Source organism: Crinia signifera, chromosome 2, assembly GCF_055691185.1.
Source record: "Crinia signifera chromosome 2, ASM5569118v1, whole genome shotgun sequence".
Taxonomy (NCBI): Eukaryota; Metazoa; Chordata; class Amphibia; order Anura; family Myobatrachidae; genus Crinia; species Crinia signifera.
The window spans coordinates 101,224,977-101,249,317 of NC_139218.1; the positions used below are offsets into that span (position 1 = coordinate 101,224,977).

At 45.0% G+C, this 24,341-nt stretch overlaps 1 protein-coding gene and 1 long non-coding RNA gene across 2 annotated transcripts in view; one reads left to right on the plus strand and one right to left on the minus strand.

The window, feature by feature from the left end:
- The window catches only part of LOC146058802 (uncharacterized), a 780,737-nt gene that overhangs the window by 436,361 nt on the left and 320,035 nt on the right, over window positions 1-24,341 (minus strand). The gene's annotated exons all lie outside the window — the stretch shown is intronic.
- Window positions 6,917-24,341, plus strand: part of LOC146059935 (uncharacterized) — a 76,359-nt gene continuing 58,934 nt past the window's right edge. Inside the window, exon 1 of the transcript XR_014470339.1 lies at window positions 6,917-7,278. The gene's annotated coding sequence lies outside the window, so the exon portion shown is untranslated. The remainder of the gene's footprint in view (window positions 7,279-24,341) is intronic.

Here is a 24,341-nt window from a genome sequence, read left to right on the forward strand (position 1 = left end):
AGTGTCAACAGAGAAAAGTGTACACAGAGAAATCAGCCTGCTTTATGATAAAGAATACATTCCTATAATACACAAAATATAGCCACTGGAAAAAAAATACACAGATTAGAGCATCCATTGAAAAGGTTAGGGGTAGGAATTGGGGCTACCCTACTTCAGAAGGCGGACAAAGTGACTAGCTTACCTTTAGGAGAAGCCAGTGAAGGAAAAGACAGTAACTGATCTACTTAAAGGAGAAGAAGACAGTGACAGATTTACTTACCTTAGGACAGTGGTCCTCAAACAATTTTGTTCTGGGACCCCATCAGACAATAAAAATAAATGACAGGACCCCAAACAAGTTACTGCCGAAGGTCATCACATCACATGTGTAGCCAGCAGACAGCACGTGCATGGCAGCATTGTGGAGGCACAATATGATGGGAAGAGTCTAAAATAACAGACAATTCCACAGATTTTTTTCAGACTCCTTGAATCACTGACTGAGATTAGAAAAGTCACCAGCCTGATGGTCAGGAACATGGAGTCGCGACCCTATGCTGAGAAGGTCGGGACCCACTTTCGGTCAGGACCCACAGTTTGAAAACCGCTGCCTTAGGAGAAGCACTTGACTGGCCTACTCAAGAGGAGGAGACAGTCACTGACCTACCTCAGGAGAAGAAGGCAGTAGGTGTCCTACCTACCTCAAAAGGAAACACAATGACTGGCATACCTCAGGAGGAGAAGCAAGTGACAGGCCTAATTTAGTAGGAACAAACTTACCTCCCCCATCAGAAAACTTCAAGTGGTGTACCTGAGGAAAATGAGGCAGTAGCTAACCTACGAGATATTTGTAGACATTTTGCAAGAAATCTTTAGGAAAATCAACTGATGTCCTACTTTGGAGAGCAGAGGTGACATCAAGATGTGTTCACTGTATAACTAGTGTGTTGGCTGTTATATTTTTGATGTTGCCCTCACCCCCGATGCGATCAGAGTTACATTCTGTCACCATTACCAGTCAATGGTGACCAGAGAAACTGGTTCACACACACTCAGCCTATAGTTATGCCCCTTCAGCTTATTGTTGCTGTTTCACACACTATTTTGTGTTCCTCTACAATTGCATGACTCCAATGGGCCTTTCAATGCCTAACCCAACACTGACTGGATGGATATTTATAAATTGAACATGAATGTGTTCGGCTTTCTGATGTCTAAAGCCCCGTACACACGGGGGAGATATATTTCTCAGTTTCTCCTTTTCATCAGCGACCAGAGATGGTCGCTGATGAAAGGGAACCTCTGCGGAGGTGCCGCAGAGATAATCAGCTGGTCGCAGGAGCAAGCTCCTGCGACCAGCGATTATAACAGGGCTAAAAACGGGAGCCCGCCCACGGCGATTTATCGCTGGGGCACGCTCCCATCACTGGCAATATGGTCGCCAGCGACCATATTACCAGTGATTTCAGCCCCTATCGCCCCCGTGTGTACACAGCTTAAGTCTGGGAAAGCACTTTAAGTAATAACTCCCCACAGGTGGTTTCTTCATTAGCAGTGTGCACTGCACATCTGCTCTTCCATCTCTACTCTACTGTGCGGTGTGGGCCCCCTGGAGTCAGGGGCCCGTGTGCACCGCACCCATTATAAATATGTCAGTGGCTGTTACACATTCTCTCCTCCTCAAGTACTATGCATTGATTATTAATAATATTCTAAAATAACACTGAATCTTGACTAAGGGCCTTATTCAGACTTGATAGCTGGGCTGCTCATTTTCTGAGCCCTGCGATCAGGTATATGCCCCCTCAAAGTTAAATCCCACCCCATGCAAGCCTGCAAATTGCTTATCAGTGCTTGCAAATATATCACAGGCCTGCGATTAGCTGCAAATCCATTCACACGCTGCTCACATCAAATTATATTTCTAGTGTGTGTGTAGCCCAGTACTTACTCAGAGGCTGCAAAAGAAACAGACTGATCGGGGCTTGCTTACCCTCCCCCTCCTTATACATTTAGGGAAATTTACCATACTTAATCAGTGCCAGACAGTGCAGGTGTGTCAATCTCTCCCCCGGTGCATGTGACGTGATGGTGATGACGTCACGTCACATGCATTATGGAGAATCCGGAGGGACGGAGGGAGGCAGAGACCAGCGCCATGCTGCAGCTGCTTTTCCTCCATCCCAGCCCACCCCCACACGCCATCCTGTACACAGCAGTCAATTGGCTCTGTGTACAGGGATAGTCTGTCTGCTCAACGGGAGCCCGGCTCAGGCCAGCGGCAGCGCAACATCATGACGTGCGCCGTGTATCTCTGGGCTGGCCTGGCTGCAGCTGCCAGTGTCAGCTCAGCTACAGGCCAGTGCGCCCTGTGCCTGCCACAGACCCCACTGGCCGTCGCAGGGTCTGCGGCACCATTGTTACGCCGCAGGTCATCACAAGCATTTGGGTCGACATTGGGAAGATCAAACAGTCAAAAGGTAAACATTGGTTTTTCACTTTTTTGTCGTGAATGTCAACACATTTGACATGTCCCTCACCAGATAACGGTGACATATAAACACAATGCACTTCATTTAATATTTTCCTGAATTTCTCGATAAGAAGCATTTGGCCTAGGGGTGCCTTGAAAATATTTTGATGCTCTAGGGCGCCATGATTCAAAAAAGTTTGGGAACCCCTGCACTACACTGTGCTAAGTTATGTGTCTCAACTCACTTCAGTTGCAGCATTACTGTGTGAGGGGGCCAGGCTGAGAGGGTGCAGATCGTTTTATCGACCACACTAAGGTCGACAGTCATTAGGTGGACACCATTGGGTCGACAGACAGGAAGGTCCACAGGGTTCTAGGTCGACATGGTTGAAGGTCGACAGGTGTCTAGGTTGACAGGGGACAAGGTTGACATGGTTTTATGTTGACATATCGTTAGGTCGACATGGGTTGTGTTGACAGGCTGGTCGACGTGGGTTTTTTCACAGTTTTTACCCGAATGTCGACACAGTCTACATGGACACTGTTTGAAGTGAAACAGTGCTGCGCTCGGCACACTATTTTATTCTCCCACCACGCCCTAGTGGATGGTAGGGCATGAAATACCGCCTTTCGGCACATGTCGGGTCAAAAAACAGTGAAAAACCCATGTTGACCTCGTGACATAACCCATGTCAACCTGACGCTGTGTCGACCCAAAACCATGTCGACATTGTCCCCTGTCGACCTAGACACCTGTCAACCTTCAACCATGTCGACCTAGAACCCTGTCGACCTTCCTGCCTGTCGACCCAACGGTGTTGACCTAATGATTGTCGACCTAAGTGTGGTCGATAATATGACCGTAAGCCGGCTGGGAATCTGAGGCAGTCTGGACCACATTGCAGCAGCAAATCCCCGCACCTACTGTAGCTAGGCCTACGCATTGAAAGTATAAACATGGGCCCTTATTCTGGTTCACTCGCAAAGGCAAATGCCTTCTCAAATGGACAAAACCATGTGCACTGCAGTGGGGCAGATGTAAAATGTGCAGAGATAATTAGATTTGTGTGAGTTATTTTGTGTCTGTGCAGGGAAAATACTGGCTGCTTTATTTTTACACTGCAAAATAGATTCCTTTTTGACGTAAATCCCCACCCAAATCTAATTCTCTCTGAACAAGTTACATCTGCCCCACCTGCAGTGCACATGGTTTTGTCCATTTGAGAAGGAATTTGCCTTTGCGAGTGAACCAGAATAAGGGCGATGATGCGATTATGATCATGTTTTCAATGATACTGCCAAAACAGTTAAAATGCCTTAGTTTCCATGAGAACCAGCAGCATACTGACGTAGGCTTATATTCCAGATCAGCGTACTAATCTGCTTAATATAGCTTTCCCAGTGCTCAACACTTTGTTGGAAAAAAAAGAGTGCAGAGAGCTTGACCAGTTCGAAATTTCTACTTATTTGTGAAAGGAACTGTCATGATCTGGGTATTACAACAAACATATTTACCATCCAGATGTCTGAGAAGACTGGTGCTGCGCTCCAGACATGGCTTCCAATTGCGCCGCATCTGCGCTGCCCGAACTGTACAGCATCTGCAACTACCCAGTGCCACGGTCTTTGCAATTGTGCTCCACTCCCTGCCTGTCACTCCCGAGGTTCAGCTTCAGCCTCCTGCAGCTTCCATGCCGCCACCATTACAGTAGCTCAGACCATGTGCCAAACAAACTAGGCTTCCCGCCTTTCCCAGACATGGGAGCAGCCATGTGTTTCCTGTCACGTTTCAGTCCCAGCCAATCCTGTCAATCCCTCAGTCTGGCTCAGTGCCCTACCTTCCCACTCCCACTGCTCCCTATAAATAGGCTGGGTAAAGTCAGATCAGGGCCAGTGCTACTGATCTCATCCTGAGGTTATTACCTTTCTCCAAGCTGTATTGCAGGTTCCAGTTCCTGAGGATTCCGCTCCTTCCAGGTTGTGTCATCTTCTTCAAGCAGCTGCCTGGCTACACCGTTGCTCTGCCATCGTTCCTCTTCAACATTGGTGCTCTGCCATCGTTCCTCTTCAACATTGGTGCTCTGCCATCGTTCCTCTTCAACATTGGTGCTCTGCCATCATTCTTCTTCAACATCGGTGCTCTGCCATCGTTATTCTTCAACATTGGTGCTCTGCCATCGTTATTCTTCAACATCGGTGCTCTGCCATCGTTATTCTTCAACATCAGTGTTCCACCATCGTTTCTTTTCATCATCGGTGCTCCGCCATCGAAACACCAACTCCATCAGTGGGCTCTTCATCCATCCACGTCACCACCGCTGTCATCCCATCACAGCTGATCACTCAGGTGCCTCCTACATCGGTGTCCACCACCATCGATGAATCACATCGATTGCTGCCATCATCGGTGTTGCATCAGTGACTCTCTGTTCTTTCTAGTGACTGTCTGAGAAGTGCCCATTACCATCAATACCTCCATTTCGTGACCATTCTCCCTGGTAACCATCTCACCACAGTGGTCGGTATTCTTTACCATCTGCATTACCCGTTATACTACGGACTCCATCTGTGTTCCTACACAGCTCCAGTATTATTTGCACTTCATATATGCTCTGGACATCAGTGCGATTAGCACTGCACCAGCTTAACCCCATCTATGCTATATGTTGTTGGATTTCATCAGTGTGCACACACTGCAGCTAAATACCAATCTAGCTATTGCCTTTTATGCTTGTTCATTACTGCCTGTGATCTTCTGCGATACCATTTCTCAAACTTACCAGTTTTATTATCTGCTACAGTTAATAAAGACTTTTACTTTTATCCTAAGTGGTCACGTCTGCTACTGTCCGAGGGTATCTGGCATGCACCACACCCTCATCAAGGCTCCCAGGTTTCAGCACCAGTCAGCCCCTACGCCTGTGGTTATTTCCAGCCAAGATCCAACCACAGACGTGACAGGAACCAGGTCTCTTCCAAAATCATTTTCTAGAACACCCGACTTTCATGTGTATATTCAACATTTTCTAATCTTTTGTAGGCTATTCAACCCTACATGGCACGTGATGTGGTGGAAAGCCCAAACACCCCCTAGAAAAGATTATTATTAGCGCTTACCTACTTTTTCCAGGTGATCAGGGGTGCAAGGTTCAGAAGAAGCGGGGAGTGGGAGTGTTGGTTGGTGCTATGAATCGGAGTACTGCCCCCCATAATACACCGCATTACTTCCCGGTGGAAGAGGAATGATCGATGATGTGGTTCACACCCACATTCACTGAGGAAGTAGGTAGGATACATGAAGCTTGTCTGCACTCCTCCATATTCAAGTCTTGTGATACTGTAACTGTTATAGACAGGGCACTCTGGATACTAAGGCCTCTTACTGATGGGTAAATGGAAAGAGGATGAATGGTTGTTTTTTTGTTTTGTTTTTTGTTTCCAGAAATTAAAATGCTTGTACTCCGTGATAATAACATATATGTTTTATGTATTGAGTCATGTAATTATGAAAATTAATGTAGTGCCAGAGCAATAAGTACAAAGATGTATATAGCAGTGTTTATATCATAATACTTTAGGACACAGAAAAACTGCGTAAATGATCTTTTAAAATGTGCGTATGAAGCCCAATGCCAACCCGTGTCTGTATTCATCTCTATGAATGTTTCAAGATAACATATCAGTAAGCATCCGCGATCTCAAATTTAATGCAACCGCCACGTATATTAAACCTACGGAACCTGCCAGTTGTTGATCTTCAAACCACAGCCAAGAAACCAACCAGCCGCCAGCCTTAGCTAATTAAATATCCGTGACTGACTGCCCACTGAACAGTCTGGCTCTGTTTAATTATATGTTCCCCTGCTGTGCCTGAACTTTGCAGTCTGCGCTGAGAAAAGCAGGCTTTCAGCACACCAGCACGACACGCAGCCACATGCACGTGCTGCCTAGCATTGGCTGTAGTGAGTACAATAGGGAATAGGCTAATGGCATACTGTAGTAGTCAGGGACTGAAAGGGAGTCTGCGAACAGCATTGAATCTAAGGATCTCAAAAAAAAGAAAAGAAAAGACCTTGATGCTGAGGGTCTTGGAACTGAACCAAAAGAAGTGATTGAATCCCTAGACAGGTATACAAAAGAAAATGCAAGCCATCTGACATAGGGTGAAGGGCAAAAGATAAAGGATCTGCTGTACAGGGGAGAAAAGAAATAACCGCACTGTATAGCGCGTAATGTATTTCATGCATTCCTGTCATTCTACAGTTCTGCTGTTATTATTTTGTGCTATATTTTCTTATCTTTAAACCCTGAGCATTATAAGAAGTTTATTTGTCTCTTGTTTTTGCATTTGTCAACTTAATTTATGTAAAGTACCGTATATACTCGAGTATAAGCCGACTTTTTCAGCACATTTTTCATGCTGAAAAAGCACCTCCTCGGCTTATACTAGGGTGAATACGGTAACTGCAGTTTAGACTGTGAGGAAGTGGATCCAGGCCTAATGCTACTTCCCACAGCCCTATTCCCCTCTAACTGCGCTGTACCTGCTCAGTTTGGGCTCCATCCGATAGCCAGATGTCCCCTGAGCATAGCGCTGTTCATTGCAGACCTGGGGGACAGTTTTTCAGCTTGAGGCCTACCATGACTGGTAAGCCGGGGCCTAAATTTTGGAGCCAGGCCGGGAATCGGGCTCCATGGCGAAAATCGCGGACTTTTACAGCCGGAGCTGCACCTGCTGACCCTGGACCTTGAGGATCTGACTACCCTGCTAAGGTTTACCAGGTGCCTGGATCCCTGTACACTCTGCTGGGCACTGGAGAGAGGTAAAAGGCATTGTGGAGGACTTGCTTCCTTCACAGTGACAGCAGCCATCTATGGATCAATCACTTCTCCTCACTGTTAACCCCTCTACCATGGGTCCCACAACTTAAAACTCCCCTCAGTGTCAATGTGTGTCAGTGTGCCCCTAGACCAGGCATTCCCAACCACGATCCTCAAGGCACACCAACAGTGCAGGTTTTGTAGATATCCAGGCTTGAGCACAGGTGACTTAATTAATATCTGAGGGATTCTGATTAAACCATCTGCGCTGAAGCCTGGATATCACTAAAACATGCACTGTTGGTGTGCCTTGAGGACCGTGGTTGGGAATGCCTGCCCTAGACCCTGTGCATTTTCCACCCTAGGCTTATACTCGAGTCAATAAGTTTTCCCATTATTTTGTGGCAAAATTAGGTGCCTCGGCTTATATTCGGGTCGACTTATACTCGAGTATATACGGTAACAATGGTGTAATTGTTTTTTAAAAACGCTTAACATTTCCTGCCACACTTTCCTTTTGACATGGATTAGCAAAGTACAGTAACTGAAATAAAATGCTACAGTGTATTGCTAGAAAACACCTGATGCGCTTAACGGCATTCGTTTTCTAAGATAGCTAACCTTACACCGGTAATTCACAAGACAGTTTATAATCGTAAGGGACCTACACAAGGAGAGATGTTGCTGAGCGATCTGCAATGCAGATCGCACAGGATTGCTCCGCATCGGAGTACACTGGCCCTGACAGATCAAGAAGCACACATCCCTGACACATCGCTGTGTGCTGAGCGATCTGTCAGGGCCAGGGTTCTTCAGTGAGAACACTGGCCTTCACCGACGATGAACTCTTTGAGTGCCAACATTACTGTGAGATGCGCAAAATATCCACTAAAAATGCCAGCGTCGCTCACATTTGTTATATAAATTCAAATTAAAAATGTTGTGTGAAAACAGAGTATGTTTCCTATATAAGGTAAACACAGGTCATCATGATGATTAACAGTGTTTGCTTGGCAATCCTCACACTTATTTTTTGACAAAGTCCCTTGGCACTCAAAGGGTTAACTCGATTTATCCAGCATGGCGATAGCGACACGCGGAGCCATGCATCGCTATGGCCCCTACACAAGGAGCGATGTAGGGGCATTTTCTAAGCGATCTAGAGTTGCAACGAAATCTACATTTAGGTCAGGTTAGAAATTTGTTACCCACCATTTCCTTATTCCAAATGAACCTAAAATATTACATCCCTGCTCCAGAGTTGTGCTCTGTACTGCTTTTGCACAACATTAATTATGGCCCTGTTTGTGATTATGGGGCCAAAAGTAATAGGGTGTGAGAATTAGAACATGAGAAAATTTGAAAGACTTTTTCCATTTTTTTAAAGCGGCAATCAGTTACATGGCAAAATCAACCTGGTTTATAGTGTAAATAATTGCTGCTTTAAAAAATGGAAAATCTCTCCCAAAATCTATCACATTCAGATTCTCACACCCTATTACACTTGGCCCAAGAACTTTGTTGTATCAGTGACAGACCCTGCTGGGTGGTATGGCCGTTCTAACAGTGGGGGCTGATGGGAAAAAAATCAGTCCCAGAGTCAAGGAGCAACAGCACAATATCTATCAGTCTTGCCCCTAATTATTTTCTGAATACAACCAAGAAATTAATTTCCTGTGATTGTTTTCCTATAGGCCATATCCTATTTTGATTGACAAAATTCTCAGTTATTGAAATATATTGAACAAATGTGTAATATGCAAAGGGGCCAAAAGTAAATAGGCGCCTAATAGGGTGTGATGTCAAGCAGCTCCTACTAGGGGGCGTCACAACCCCTAACAAAATTAAGGGTAACAAAAGTAATCAGGCGCTAAAAGAGTGGATCAATCGGTTAATCTGTAAAGAACAATGCACAGTATTTATTATAAAATGTTATAAGAAACATATAAGACAATTGTTTTAACATATATTATAAAAAAAGCACAATAAAAATAATATAAGGAAATATATATAGAGATATTTCGGTTATTCTTAGCGGTGTGGAGTCCCGTTTGAAGTTCTTTAATAAGAGCTCTTAACGATGTTTAGTTTCCCCTGGGTAGGTCCATCTTGATGTTGAATAATTGGGGATCCATAAACCTTGCCGGATTAATCAAATAACGCTGGAGTATGGGAGCAGTCCCCAGAAGGAGTGGGGGTGTCCTCAACAATGTTGCAATATTATGATTTACAGTATGCAGGTGGTGGTAGCCCAAAGTTGTTGGTAAATGATGGTACTTTTTCAGCTGAATACCCAGGGGTAGCTGGTTTCAGAGTCAGTCTCCAAAACGGGAAGTCCAGTGTCAGCCAAAAGTATCCCAATAATAAAATCAGCAGGTGCTCCATATTGCACAAATGTGCCCAATTAGCTAGACTGAGGTGGCTTGTGAACCATTTTCACACTCTAGTCATTTTATTTGTTGTTTTTGCAAAGGTATTTACCAAATTACAATTGTTTATGTGCTTGTTTGACTCATGTGTTATATTATAAACTATTTTATGGAGTAAAGTATGTTCTTGAGTCTTTTAATTACCTTGCTTTCCAAATTTAACTTTGGGGCTGAGTCGCTATTTTTACATAATGCCACAGAAAATGGGAGTAGCAGGGCTATTTACCTCTTAAATAAGAGAATATTGAAAACAAAATTAAAGATGGACTGATTTTAAAATAAAATACAATTTTAATAAAATACATTTATGAGCAAATTATGGTAATCGTAGCTCTGGTATATGTAGCCATTTGGTGCACATATTTAAAATGAAGCCTTACACAAAGAATTTGAGCTGTAGGACGATCCGTTCCTATAATGCCTCAGATTGAATAGGGGCCAATAAAAGTCAATAAAGATGTAATTACCGTCTACCTTAGGCCAGGGGATCCCCTGCTGGCAGTGGGGGGCCTGAGCATCGGAGATGCACGCACACCAGAATCCCCGGCGCACCGCAGCGATTGGCGTGCCGGGGACAGAAATAATAAGGCTGCCTCTAACTGTAGTGTGCTTTACCCTATAACTCTGGTAGATGGCACACGATGTCATGGATTAGCAAGTTGCTGGTTTCATCAGTTGGTGCAGGGATAGACTGGGGGTCTAAAGTAGCCCTGGTATTACTCGGTGTACGCACATGAAAAGGGTCCTGCCAGGAGACATCCCAACATCAATTAAGGTTGCAGCGCCGGAATTGCTACATTAATTAAGGTTCCGGTGCCAAAATCCAAACTTCCGGATGCCAAACAGTAAATTAAAGGGAAGCGCTAGTTTTATGCCAGGGAAAGAGGGGTTAGATTTATGCTGTAACAATGGAGTAAGTTTGTCCCAATTGCCCGGAGGCAAGATAAATATTGGTGGCCACCTGTCACCTTATATAAATATATCTATGCATGTGTGTGTGTATATGAACACATTTATTTTAGACAAGTACATTTCTTAGCAAACATACCCAGGATTAGAACTTGTGACCTGTCTCACTGGGGGCAGACATATTATTGATAGAGCTATTTGCTCCTGCACTGTAAGATTTTGACTATGTATAATTGTAATTTCAAAAATATTACTTTTAGGCAAAGCTACTGTATGTAGTGTAGTACTTTTACATAGCTAGAATTCGTATGCTTCCAATGCAGGAGCAAATATGGAAGTCATCTGCTTCTAGTGGAACATGGGTTCTAATACAGGCCGTAACACTTGCAAAAATTATGATTAGAATAAGAAGTGTAATGTCCTGCTAGGAGGGGGATTCAGCTACAGAAGTTCTATCAACGGCTTTCAAATAACTGATTCAAACTTGCAGGGGAGGAGAGTGGCCCCCCTGGGAGCAGAAGTCCGGCGGCAGTTGACTCCATTGCCTCCCAGAGTTATACCTCTGTGATGTAGCCTCCTTAGGGTTAGGATGTTGGGTGGGGATTTAAGGGTTAGGCTGCAAGAAGGGGAGTTAGGGTAAGGCTACATGGCGGGGATTAGGTTTCAGCGTTGTGGTACCGGGGGTTAGGTACTAGCGGAGAGGGTTAGCGTCAGTTGGATCGTTAGGCTGTGGAGTGGGAGGAGGGGGCAGAGGTAAGTATACTTATCTGACCCCTGTCATACGTATGTATGCCGTGTATATAGTTGTAGTTACCATTTTTGCATTACTGTTTTATGTGTCATGTAAAATACAGTTTTTATTGTACCTATTGTGCCTTTTCTGTACAAAAATAAAAGAGATTCCTAAAGGAATGGGATACCATCACTGCTGTACTTCTCAAAGCAGTGACCCGAAATCTGTGAGAATAACATACATATAAACCCTTCCTCATAACTGCCTTTAACAGCTTTATATTTTTTACTGCATATTAGCATAGAATACCCAGAGAGGGTCTCCATCTAACCGACCCAATAAAGTGATAATGTATAAATAATGCAGAATTATAACAACATCAACTAACTAACCATAGAAACTCTTGGCAAAGAAAAAGCATCCCTGGGAGAGAATCCAACCAGCAAAGCCAGTGACATGCTAATCATCCTGACTGACATGCTGACTGGACGGTTATCTGCCTCCACAGCGCTGGCTGCGTGCTCTACCCCAGTGCATTCATCACCAGTCTAGCCCAGCAAGGAGCCCTAAGTGCTTGTGTGAGGCATGCGGGGTGCTGGTGACAGAGAGGAGCTTAATGAGTTGTTAGCGCACGGGACATGCTTTTCATTAGTTCCTTTCCTTGATGAATGGAGGGAGCAGGAGCATATTTTAATCAGGTTTTAAGTATCTAGTTAATAAAAAAAAAGAATCAAGAACCTTGCCCCTGGTCATAAATCCTCTTTTAAAAAAACGTATTGAGATTACTATAGAAAACACCTAGCTATGTTGTTAGCACTTCAATGTAGGAGATTAGTAATAACTCCTTAAGACCTGCCACAACACCACTCCTTACTCTGAACGCTGACTCAGTCTGTTGTTTTGTTTTTTTGGTCTTTGAAAATTCTTCTGTGAGCCTATAACCAGGTCCTTATGTATAATTAGAGGGTGGAGCTCTGTATCGTGCTGACTCTGTTAACTCCTAAGTCAAGTGGTTTGTGATTCAGCTTAGTACAAACCACATAAGGAATGTGTTTCTTTCAATTTGCTCTTGGAATTCATATTCACGCATTTTCCTGTTAACTGATTTAGAACAAATGTTAAAGCAGTAAAATGCACTTGTCGTGCCTTCCTGCCAGGTGTACTACTGCGCCTTCGCTATAAGGCAGGAATGGGCACGATTAGCGAAACTAGAAAGTCTACAAATTCTCTCAGAGCTGGGAGAGCTCTGTATTATTTATTGCATCTCCCGTCTCTGTTTCATATACTTTATAATTCCTTTTTTCCTCAGCATTTCTGATGTAGCAGTACATGATGAAAATAAATACAATACATTGGGCAGGTACACCTTGCCATATTGTAACCCTAACCCCTGAAATAAGGTTTGTAGCCATGTCCCCTCATGTGGCCACGCCCCTGGCACCCAACTTCCTAGCCGGCAGGCATTATATGCATATGCAATCGGCGAGCCAATCTAATTAAGAGAGCATTGTCTACACATATAAAAATTCAAGTTGATATATCTGGACTTCTATCTCTTCCATATTGATGAGATGTCTCAGTAGCTCAGTGATTAAAGACTCAGACTGACATTGACAAAGTTTCTGGCATTAATGTAACCTTGCTGTGGCCATGGAAAAATCACTTTGGGGCCTCTTTAAATGTGGACACAAAATATTTGAGGAGGGTTTACCCTGTGAGGCACTAAATTCCAGACAATTAAGTAAAAGAGTGACCCATGTCCCAAGGTCAGGAACGGACGCTGCCTTCTCCATCTGATGTTAATATCACTATGAATAAACATTGGATAGATTAAAAAATGGAGCTAAATATATGAAAGCTGAACAGATTTAAGCACATCAAACACTGTTCTACCACTTTTAAACTGGCTCACCTGTTGAAAAGCTGGTTTACAAAATGGCTGGAGAACATGCCTCTTTCAAAATGGAGAATTTTAACAGCGAACAGCACATTTCAAACTCTGAACAAAAAAGGCTTCTAATTTCTAATTTAAAAAACATATTTAGTTTTTTTTAGTGTCTTAAAAGTTATTTTAATCTTGATAAAAAAAAGGATTGGAACTCAACTGCAAACAAACCTAAATCATAATTGATGAGCAAAAGCAGTAAATAGCCAAAGCAATCATTAGAGATGAATGACAAATGTGTACTACTAGCAATTTTCCAAGCTAAACTTCAAATCGCTGTCAACTGGTGATCATATCGCCACCAAGAATTTTCCATTCATTCCATCAAAATTTTAACCAGTTTAAAATTTTCATGCATCTCTACCTGTGCTTATTCTGTCCCCACCATAACCGTGGCATCTGGAAACAAACCAATTTAGCACCAATTCCCAATTTCCGGGAGGTGCGGAAAAGATGGCCTCTGACACTTTATTTGAGGAATGAAATTGAAGTTGAATGACCCTGGGATAAATGTGTATTAATATTTTTTTTAAAAACACCACAGTGGTTAAAATGTTACGATTTTTGGGTTGACATGTCCACTTCATACTCCCATCATCCGCAGCCTATCTCTGTGCCAATAGTATTGCCAGACTGTTCTCTAACTTTGGGAAATGTAGAACACCTGTTTCAAGTCATTTGAAAAAGATACACTTTTATCTTAAGACAACCAGACTGAACCATGTAATTAGCTTTCAGACAAGCCTAGCATGCTTTGCGTCCTAGGATTTCATAGAACCAGCTGAGGAATGTCTTTGAAACAACTACATTACAGAATTTGACGCCCATCCCCTGTGCTATGCACAAATTTATGAATTACCGCTGTTCTCAAGAGCAAGCATTGAGGCAGAGAGCATATTGTGATTAATCCTACTGCTGTAAGAATGTCCAACAAGGCAATGTGCTGCCTAGCCTTAGCGAAGCGAAGATGCTAAAAAGCGGTTAAGTAATGTCAGCCAGACAAATTTAAAGACCGAGATAGGGAATCATTGGTATGCTGTAGCACAGAATCGAAATGAAATTCCGGTTTAATCCAAGATCATCAGATCTGTCACATTAATTGCCACCTTTTCAAGTTCCATCCACTACTGATTACTCACAGGCTCATAATATCAAAAAGAAACTGTTAGACTCCGTGACAGCACAATGATGCCATTCCTCTTACTACATTTAACCTCTTGTTAACTCACAAAATGAGTGATGTGACTTTACCAAGACTGGTTCAGTTCCACTGCAATTATTCAAGATATTCCAAAGAATGCATGTATACATTTAAAAAAATCTAGAAATAACTTGAATCAAATGCATTGCTATATTATATGCAGTGGTTTAAATAGTCTGAATAATTTGTCTGTATGACAGTGTTGTACCATGGGTCTAATTTAGAGATGGGGGCAGATCACACAGAAGCTGTGTCTCTGTATGCAGCGGATGTGCGATAATATGCTGATGCAATGGGAGGCATCTTATGTAAATAGATGCCTCATGTCAATTCTCTAGTCTGCTGTTCTCTCTGTGAATGTGGCATCAGATCATCTGCATAAGCATCAGTGATCTGAGTAACCCTGAGGTTACTTAATATCTAGGCCATACAATTTTGTCTTGGCCACAAACCGTCGCCCGCCCACTGCATGCGCTTCTGGCTTGCAGGGTGCAGGGCACGGAACCCTGCAAGCAAGTAGCACGGCAGAAGTGCCCCTCACAGCAGCCCGGATTCTAGCGACTGCTGTGGTTTCCGCCACACAAAGGGTATGGGGCCAGCACAGGGTGCCACGAATGCTAATCACAGTGCAGGATGACAAATGAATGCTGCTGGACGCAGCCACTGGATTCAGCACGCCCAGAAAGTGTTGTCACTAAATTGTGAGTCCTTTATTTTGTCATCAGACGGATTTTGTTACTTAACAGCAATTTCAGGTCATTTTCTTTGCAATGTTACTTAATTTAACGACACCGCTCAGAAAATGGCCCTACATCGCTCGGTGTGTATGGAGCAGAGCGATAGTTAAGCACAGCCCCACGTGTCACTATCGCCTGGCAATTAATATCCAGCATGCTGAATAAATCTAGTTAATCACCAGTACACTGGTCCTGACAGATCACTCAGCGGCACATCGCTGTGCAGCGCTGTGTGCTGAGCAATCTGAGCGATAATCTCCACACATCACGACTACGTGTGTAGACCCCATACGTTCCTGACATCTAATTGTTATCTAAATGGTTTTTCTGTTCCTAAAATTATCATGCAAGTGGGGGTTTCAGTGCCTGAGGCAGCCAAAACTATTTCAGAATTATATTTATGTATTCTTATGAATACCAGACATAACAAAAATTCTTGGGAATCAGCATATTAAATATTCTCCTCCAAAATTGATCAGGAGCATTACATTTAATTGAGTGCAATACATTGCAGATCACTAAATTCCTGGTGACACAGTGCCCCCCAGAGGTCAAAGAAAGTCTCCTTACTTAAGGTTTCCTTTGAAAATACAAGATCTCCTCTCAGATCAATTTGACATATTCTATCATTTCCCACTTGCTAACTAGAAGGATTAATGACTACGTTCCAATTTCATCTTCCCCGACTAAACACACATTCCATGCATGACTTATTCGGATACGATGAATTATGCAGCAGCACCATCTAGTGGCACTATTGTGAATATAATATTCCTGCGACTCGTATATAATAACATCCATTAAACACTATAATTTTCCTGCTGAAAGGGATTGTGTGGGATTTACAGCCGTGCTCATAATACACCAAGGCAGGGCTGATATTCTTAAAGAGGCACAGGGTGAAATTTAATAGGATGAGAGATTCAGAAAGTGAGAGATTTGGTCAGAAATCTCCAGTTTATTTAAAGCGGCAATCATTTACACTGCAAAATCAAACTGGAGATTTTTTACCAAATCTCTCACTTTCTGAATCTCTCATCCTATTAAATTTCACCCATAATGTTTGAAACACAATTTATTTTTAAAAAATAATTAATGTTTTTTGGTTTTCCTTAAAAAATACTTTAAGCACATGTTTTTATGAACATCTGTGAAGGGCAGGGGTCAAGCAGCCAGTACCCCGGAGGCAGACGTAGATTTCAGTATGGTTTTAATTATTCCCTAGTGCATGAACAACAAACTTAGCAACACATGAGTGTAGAGGATGAAGCATAATATAAGTACTGTTTAGCCAGGCAGACAGTAGCGCAGCTTAAACCAGCAGACTACACTTCCTGTCCTCTTAGTAGGTTATTTTTACTGCATAAATCCACCAAGTGTGAGGAAAGGGGTGGAGCTATGCCATACTTCTGTGTTGGAAGGGCTTAGAGTGCTAGTGGCATTCTACCACCTAATTTGCCCCCCTTCCCCTCCCCATATTCAGCAGAGTTGTTAAACTATTGTGTGTGTGTATATATATATATATATATATATATATATATAGTTATCACCACGCACCTTGACAAAGGGGGACCACCCCCGAAACGTTGGTCATTTATTTGCTTCAATACAGCATGTTTTTCAAGTCCTCGGAGTTCGTTCTCTCTCTCTCTCTCTTTCTCTCTCTCTCTTTCTCTCTCATCAGATTGATCTGCATGCACAACCAATGGCCCTTATTCAGATCTGATCACAGTGCAAATTTGTTCTCAAAATGTGCAGGTGGGGCAGATGTAACATGTATAGAGAGAGTTAGATTTATGCAAGATATTTTGTTCCTGTGCAGGGTAAATACTTGCTGCATTATTTTTACACTGCAATTTAGATTTCAGTTTCAACACACTCCGCCCAAATTTACAATCCCCTATTCAATGTAAAATACTTCTACTCGCATATAAAGCTATTAACCATACTGCACCAGCATATATCTCTTTACTTATCACAAAATATCTCCCATCTCGACCACTCCGCTCTGCACAAGATCTTTGTCTCTCTTCTGCACGGATCACTAGCTCCCGTTAACTGTTACAGGACTTTCATCGGGCTGCTCCCACCGGGTGTGGTATGGGACTCCGACAGTCGGGATCCCGACAGTCATTATCCCGACTGGCCGGAGTCAGACAGCATGGCGAGCGCAAAAAAGCCCCTTGTGGGCACGGTGGCTCACTACGCTCACCACCTATTCTAGTCTCCCTCTATGGGGGTCGTGGACCCCCACAAGGGAAAATAGCGGGTGGCCGTCTACTTCTTATATATTTAGCACCTTCTAGAAGATAATAGGAAGGATCTGATTGGTTGCCCATAGAAACATCCCATGTGAAATAGAATGACCATCTTAGTGAAATTCCCCCTGTAAGTCAAAAAAATGTAAACATCTAATGTACTGAACACGCCAGCATTTCCAGCTGCAGGTTGATGCATATTTAAGATATGATTATTTCAAAATACGGGAGAAAAATATGTGCATGCAGAATTCGCTTAATCTTTTTAGCAGCTTGCGTTTTTACATGGTGTAAATGGGCTTTAATTTCTAAATCAGGTTCACAGTGAGAATAATTCAGCGCAGCAGAGTACAAATTCGAGAACTCATGATAAGACTTATAGTGCCACCTGGTGGTTAAAGTTTACATTTTGTTAACGTTAAGCTGCGCTGTTAGTACTTCAACTGCTTACCACATACTATAGAGGAACACATTCTATAAACTGTTATTTAAACTATTGCCTTGCTCTGTATTCGACAAGAAAAATGATCCTTATGTATTCTCCCTCCTACCCTGGTCAAAGCACCTGATGCCAACCTAGCTCTGTTTATAGTATGGAATTGGCCAAACACAATAGAATATACTTTTTATTATTTTGCAGGTGTGCTACTGTAGTTCACACTAGACCTGGCATGAAAAATTTGTATGAGCATGCTGGTGTTTCTAAAACTGCAAGCACCATCATGGTCTGACACCATGGATCCAAAGGTGCATGTAGGAAACTTGTAAATAAATGAAATGAAGATAAACAGGACTTTTGTCAAAAATAAACCCTTATGCTGTGTACACACGGGGGCGATAGGGGCTATAATCTCTGGGAATATGGTCGCAGGCGACCATATTGCCAGTGATGGAAGTGTGCCCCTGCGATAAATCGCCGGGTGCGCGCTCCCATTTTCTGCCCCATTGTAATCGCTGGCTCCCCCAGCAGAGGTTCCTTTTCATCAGCGACCATCTCTGGTCGCTGATGAAAAGGAGACACTGAGCAATATATTGCTCAGCAATATATTGCAAGCAATATATTGCTAGCAATATATTGCAAGCAATATATTGCTAGCAATATATCTCCCCCCCCCCCCCCCCAACAACTAACAAGCAAAAAAAAAAAAAGTGTGATGGTTTTTAAATCCACATGTGCATGCGCCGGGTGTGTGCGGCCACAGCGAACAGAGAGTTCGCGGGGCGCACGCACCCAAGACTTCGGGCGGGGGCGTGGGGTAGCAGGCCAAGGGATTCGCCCATGGGAATGCCCAGTGTTTCATGGGCGTTCCCATGAAAATGCTGGGCGTTCCCATGGAAATCACCCTGTGACGCGGGTGCGGGTGGTGGGCAGCTCACCGGATGTCAGCTGCCTGCTCAGTTCCTGTCAAGTGTGCACATAAATCTAAGTGTACTGAGAGTCACTTAGATATGCGTGCACCTTCCACATCATTCGATAACCAATGTTACAAAACCCCATGTCGACCTTTTGACTGTTGACCTACTTCCCATGTCAACCTAATGACCCTGTTGACCTAGACTCATGTCGACCGTCCTGCATGTCGACCTAGACTCATGTCGACCTAAATGCATGTTGGCCTAATGGTGTCAACCTAATGACTGTTGACAACATGCTGGTGACCTAATGATCCATACCCGCTCAGGTGGGGGGTGTTCGGGCGCGCTCGGATGTTTGCGCACTCATGTGTTCAGGAGCCCGAACACACAAATGCCCAAGGGCCGCAAACTTCCGTAGCGGGGAGGCAGGGCCTGTCATTGGCGGTGGACAGCCGCAGGGGAGCCCTGGCAGACGAGCCGGGGAGGTGTGTGGGGGGGGGGAAGGTATGTGATGGTGGGGGGGAGAGACGTGAGGAATGTGTGTGTGCCAGTGGAGGTACCACTGGTGCGCACCTACAAATCAGTGGCATGGCCAGAAATTTTTAGGGAGAGCCCACTTCTGCAGCGTAGCTCAGCCCGAGAGATTTCCGGGTATACCACCAAAGAGATTAACACATTGTATGCCGAGGAAGCGTATGATGTGTTTTTTCTAGTTCTGATAATGTAATATTCTAATATCATAAACATGTTCTGCAATATGAGTTTTGAGGTTTCTACGTTTCCTTCCTATGTAATGGAGTGAACATTCACCAGGCATGTCCAAACTATGGCCCTACAGCTGTTGTGAAACTACAAGTCCCATCATGCCTTGCCACACTTTTGCTATTAGGGAATGCTAAAACTATGGCAAGGCATGCTGGGATTGTAGTTTCAGCTGGAGGGACACATTTTGGTATGCCTGACATTCACATTCAATCAAATAAACAATATTTTTTGTATGGCAAGAAAGCCGTTCGCTCCCGGGGTTTGCAGAAACCCCAAACATTGTGGAAGGGGACGAATTCCGGCCCTCTACGTGCCGATCTGAATCGGCCCCGGACGGTATTCTGTCTCACTTTTTGGTGTCACAGGCAACTTTTTTGCGCAGAAACTTTACCAATCTTTCAGGGTACACAGTTACAGCCTTATTCCAACTTGGAATAAATTATTTTTTCTCTCAAGTTTCTACACACGATACCCCATAATGACAATGTGAAAAAAGTTTTCAAATTTATCAAAAATAAAAAAAACTAAGAAATCCCATGAACATAAGTATTCACAGCCTTTGCCATGAAGCTCAAAACGTGTGCAGGACAGGTCTTATGATCCCAGCGCAGAACAGCGAACGCCTCTGCCTGATTGACAGATTTTTTGACAAGACAAAAGTTTGTGATGTTCAACACATTCTTGTAATTTGTGATTTGGAGCTTATATGGATGGATGTGGACAATATCCACATTCTGGATCGTGGCCACCTCCCGCGATTAGGCCACACCCCCCAAAATGTTAAGGAGGGGGTGAAAAGACACTCTAAAGTCAAGAGGGGGAGAGTTATTGTGCCCCCCCCCTCAGCAGCAGCAGCAGCACACACCTACACCATGTGCTGTACTGACAGCAGGCTCAGCATGAGCTCTCACGCTGTCAGTGAGACGCTCATGCTGAGCCTGCTGTCAGCACAGCACTTTCTGTTGGTGTGTGCTGCTGCTGCTGCCCAAGTGGGACAGAGGGGGGAGGGGGGGTCAGTCCAGGGTAGGGTTGCCACCTCACGCATCATTGATTCCTGGAGAGCCCCTGCCCAACCCCTTGAGCGCGCCGAATGCGCACGCTCCCCGAAAGGTGGGCGTGACCTTGGTGAAATGGGCGTATCCTCTGTCATACAGACATGTTTTCAAGTGCCTGTTGTATTTGGTAATATGTATGGTAAAGAAAATAATAATTACAAAATACAAACAAAAGGTACACTTTGGGGGCCACAAACAAGTCATTACATACCTCTTTGAGGCGTGCTCAGAGACTTGGCAAATGTGCAGTGCACCAGGCCAGCGGGCAGCAGGGGAGGAGCTGATGAGCCTGAGCCTCTCTCATCTGCATGAAGTGCATCCTGCCCACAAGCGACCACGTCCGATGCTGGCGGCTGCTGCAGCCATGATGGCTACTAGGCAGAGAGGCAGAGTGGGCAAATAGCAGTGTCACTGTTCCTGTGAGGTAAGCTGTTGCATTGCTGGTATGAGACAGGCTGTTAGATGTGATTGGCAGGGATGTACACTTTCCAAACCCTAATAATACTCTTCTCTCACTTGCTGGGACCCTGTGGGGCTGTCTGTTGACAACTAACTCCAGGAGTGCTAGGAGTATGGCTGGTATTACAGAGTATGCCAGGGCAGGCTTTATTTGGGCAGGATAAATGAGGAGGGGGACCTGGATTGATGGTGTCTCAAAAGAGGGGCAGGCACTAACTGGCACACGTTGCACTGGGGTTTCAAGGGACTAATGGGGTCTAGATGCAGCAGCAGCTGGCTCCTGTCAGTACGTACCTGCTGGTGTTGAGGTGGCAACACTAGACCAGAGCCCCTGCCGGGACCCTACAGCAAGCCCAGCCCCAGCTAATTAGTACCCGCTCCCCAGGCAGCCCTGTCTGCAATCTTCGTGGCTGATTAGGACAGAATAGGCCCTCCCAAGAATCATTGAATTCTAAACATTAGTTCAGTATAGCCTTAGACCCTAAATGGGGGGTGGGGGGGGGGGTAGGTGGGTACCCAGGTGACCCAGGTGCTGGACTATTGAGGGCCGGTGCAAAATAATAAGTGTGCATTGAAGAATGGTGTAGAGCTGAAGAAGCGGCACGCAGAGGAATTTTCTACTTTCACTGCCAGTGAGGGTAGTGCAGCACAGGGCCAGAAACAGAAGTCATGGGGCCCCATACACTGTTATCACTGGAACATAAACTGGACACAATCCCTCCCTATCACACTGACCCTAACCCTGGGTTCTATCACGCCGAAGCACTCCCTCATCCCACGGCCTGAGCTCTATCACAATGACGCACTCCCTTACTATGGGGCCTGAGCTCTATCACACTGACACCCTCCCTCGCCCTGTGGCCTGCGCTTTATGACACCGACGTGCTCCCTCACCCTGCCTGATATTCTACGACACACTCAAGTGCCCTGTGCCTGCGCTCTATAACGCTGACAAACCCTGTTGCATGTGTTCTATTATGCTGATGAGCTACCTAACCCTCCGTCCTGACCCCTAATTCTGACCATCCCCGCTATTGCTTAACCCTCATACCCTTCTACTTCCACTGTCAGCGAGGGTAGTGCAGCAACAGAAATCATGGGGCCCCATCTCTGGGCCCTGCCACCTCCCCATTAAACAAAAATCATCAGTTTCTTCCCATGCTGGAAGCGCTTCCTCACCCAGTGGCCTGTGTTCTATCACACTGACGCAATCCCTCACCCTGCGGCCTATGCTCTATCACACTGACGCACTCCCTCAGCCCGCAGCCTGCATTCTATCAAACTGACATACTCCCTCAACCTGTGGCCTGCGTTCTATTACACTGACGTGCTCCCTCACACCCTCAGCTTGGGCTCAAGAACACCAACACGCTCCCTTACACTGCAGCCTGTGCTATATCACACTGACGCCCTTCCTCACCCCGCTACCTGCATTCTATCACATTGACACACTCCCTCACCCTGCAGCCTCCTTTCTATCACACTGATACACTCCCTCACCCTGCGCTATATCACACTGATGCATTCCCTCACCCTGCAGCCTGCACTGTATCACACCGAGGTACTCCATTAACCTGCGTCCTGCATTCTATCACACTAATGCACTCCCTCACCTGCAGCCTGCTTTGTATCACACTAATGCACTCCCTCACCCTGCGCTATATCACACTGACGCACTCCCTCAGCCTGCGCTATAGTACACTGACACATTCCCTCACCCTGCAGCCTATGCTATATCACACTGATGCCCTCCTTCACCCCACTACATGCATTTTATCACACTGACGCAATACCTCACCCTGCGCTATATCACACAGACGCATTTCCTCTTCCTGCAGCTTGCACAATATCAAACTGACGCACTCCCTCACCCTGCAGCCTGTGCACTATCACACTGATGCACTCCCTTACCTCGCAGCCTGAGCTCTATCACACTGACGCACTCCCTCACCCTACGGCCTGCGCTTTATCACATTTATGCACTCCAACACCCTGCAGCCTGCGCTCTCTCACACTGATGCACTACCCCACCCTATGGTCTGCCCTCTATCACACTGATGCACTCCCTCACAACACTGCCTGAGCTCTATCACACTGATGCCCTCCTCCACCCTGGGGCCTGCGCTCTGTCATACTGACACACTACCTCACCCTGTGGCCTATGCTATATCACACAGATGCACTCCCTCACCCTGCACAATATCCCACGACACACTCAGTTGCCCTGCACCTGCACTCTATAACGCTGGCAAACCCTGTGGCATGTGTTCTATTATGCTGACGAGCTTCCTAACCCTCCGTCCTGCCCCCCAGGCTAATTTTGACTCTCCCCGCTAGTGCTAAACCCTCGTACCCTGAGGCCTAACTCTTACCCCCCCCCCTCACCCTAACCTTTACCCCTCCCCCAGCCTAACCCTTACCCCCACAGCCTAACCCTCCACAGAGAGCAGTCTGGCTGGTTCTAGGCAGGCCCGGAATTGTAGTTGCGCCGCAGCATCTCCTTTTCTCTCCTTTCAGTATCAGACACAGCTGACCAGTGCTTCGGGGTCAGACTCTCTTCACTTGCTGCAGTACCTGATGCTCCCAGCACACTAAATGCACAAAGTAGTAAAAGGTAGGGATAGCTACAGTATACCACTACCGGGTGTGTGTTTGTTTGTTTGTTTGTTTGTGTGTATGTGTGTTTGTATGTGTGTGTGTGCAAGCACTGGGGCAGTGTAGCGTAGATCATTGTATATATGTGTTGGAGCGGCGTGGTCTAACATTTGGTACTGGGGTGAGTACTTGTATGCGGTGAGTTCTTGTATGTATATAATGGGTGTATATTAACACAGTATATTGGGGGGGGTAAGTATATATTCACGGGCTGTGTATATGTGTACTGTACTCTTTATTGAAGATACTTTATCTAAACTCTTTCAAATGTGCCTGAATACCAGAGCACACTAGAACGTGCCTGAATGCCTGAGCTCGCCCGAACAACTGACCACCCGAACACCCATGCTTCTGATCATGCCCGAACACCTGGGCACCTAAACATGCCCAAATAACCAATGGTTCAAACACACCCGAATGTATCTGAAACCATGAGCGCCCAAATTAGCCAGAACATCTGAGCGAGTAAACGCGCCCAAACGTGTCTGGGTGCACCAGCTACCAAATACCCAACTGTACGAACGCGCCCAAGCGCTGAATACCCAATGGTTTGAATGCGCCTG